The following is a 1907-nucleotide window of genomic DNA, read 5'->3' as shown; positions in this document are numbered from 1 at the left end:
TCAGATATTTTGTATTTTCCTTTGGAAATCCCGCCTTTCCCAGAGAGAAGTGGTGCTCAGATATTCTAAGTACTTTTACTTCAAATCCACAAGTAGCTGTGCAAGTACTGCTGATGTTTTTCCTTTGCATTTTGTTAATTCGAATTACACCATTTTTTTTTTTTTGTGAGCTGTTTTTTCGCACATGAATGCTCGCCTCTCTGCTTACCAGTAGACAGCGTTTTCTCTTGGTTCACAGTGCTGTTCAAGAAAACCTTTCTGTGTCGATGGCAGTGATGCTGACTTGGGTGGACGCTGGCCTGCTGGACAGTCACTTAGCAGGTGTGTGCTGGTGTTCTGCATGAGCTGGGTCTCCCAGTGCTGTGGACAAGTGATGAGAAACATCTGGAAAAACATCTGCCAGGTGTCTCCTGGAGAATCAAACCTCTGTGGGAACTCTGTGGGAAACTCCTGTCTCAGGAATAATGTTGCAAGGGCACAAGACCCACGGAGGATGCCACGCTGATGTCTGTTCTCACCTTTACCAGTGGAGAACTCTGCACAGACCTGCTGGGCTGAGCTGGTGGGAACGGAGCTGTGCTCACAGGGAGAAGCCATAACTCCAGCACACGTTGGCTGCCATCTAAGCACTGACCAGGGCTGGACATATGATTGGAATGTGCTGGACGGTCAGATGGGGAAAGCCTAACATGGTTTCTGCAAGCTACCATTGTCCTTCCTGCTGGTCCTGGACACACACTGTGCACCAAGCTAGGTGGGGCCAGGAGAGGGCCATTGACTGTGCATGTTCACACTGCTGAACCACAGTCCTCTCCGACTCGAATCACACATGTCCTGATGCTCATGTCTTCTACACCTCACCTTGACTCAGGACTCCTCTTATCACTGTAGAGAGGTGTTATATGATTCTGTATGGCCTTCAGTACACAGTTTCCAGGCCTTTGTTGTCTGTTTCCAAATCACATCACCTATTGACACACCCATAGTGTATCCATGCTAACAGAATCATCAGCCTGGGTCTTGTGTCACTGCTCACTCAACACAGAGAAAATGCAACGCAACAGCACCCAAGTGTGTAAATCAGTCAAAGAAGCACAAGCACTCCAGAATGTTAGAGTTATGTTAGTAATGCATGCATTATTCTCTGTTCTTCCCTGCAGGGAAGTGTCAGAGTGAACTGAAGGGACAGCGTCTGGACAACCCCAGGGTCAGACTCCCAAGTCGCATGCTAGCTAACATGTTGTGCCATATGCAGGGAGCCCCACCAGCTGCAGCAGTCTAAGTTTGATAGCAATCTCCTGTGTATGAAAATGGGTATTTTCTTTCCATTAGCTGTGGCCTTTTGAAAATGAGCGAGGTTGATTGTGGTTTAACTGTCCTTATTTTCTCTTTGAACACCCTGGCCTCCCTCACGCAGCTTCAGCCAGTAGCAACCGGTTTGGCTTTGAGCATTTTCCTCGAATCAACCACATTTGAGAGAGCACATAAACACATAAAGTCTGAGAAAAATAAAATAGCATCCACTCCCCCAGCAACCTCTCCCCACACGCTGTGTCACCTCCACCACCCACAAACCTCTCCTGCACCCTGCTCAAGCTTGGCTAGCTCCTGCAAACTAGAGAAAGGATGTTGCTAAGTAACCACAGCAGACATCACAGAGCTCCTTAGCCAGAAGACTGTCTCTTAAAGGGTCAAGAATCGGGGCTAAATAGAGCTGATCAATTCATAAGACTCATGGAGTAGATCTGAATTAAACAGTATTTTTCTGGAATTTGTTTGATCTTACTTAATTTCCAAATAGAAACCTCTAGTTGGTTTCCAAAACAATCTGTTTAAATGCATATTGTAGTTAATAACCAGCAACCAAAAGAGAGCCTGTTGACTAAAGTCCTTGCCTTGCATGCCCT

This window comes from Ochotona curzoniae, unplaced genomic scaffold (assembly GCF_017591425.1).
Source record: "Ochotona curzoniae isolate NIBS_2020 unplaced genomic scaffold, NIBS_Ocur_1.0 scaffold_3835, whole genome shotgun sequence".
Taxonomy (NCBI): Eukaryota; Metazoa; Chordata; class Mammalia; order Lagomorpha; family Ochotonidae; genus Ochotona; species Ochotona curzoniae.
The sequence above is the reverse complement of the archived record's forward strand: the minus strand, read 5'-3'. Positions refer to the sequence as shown.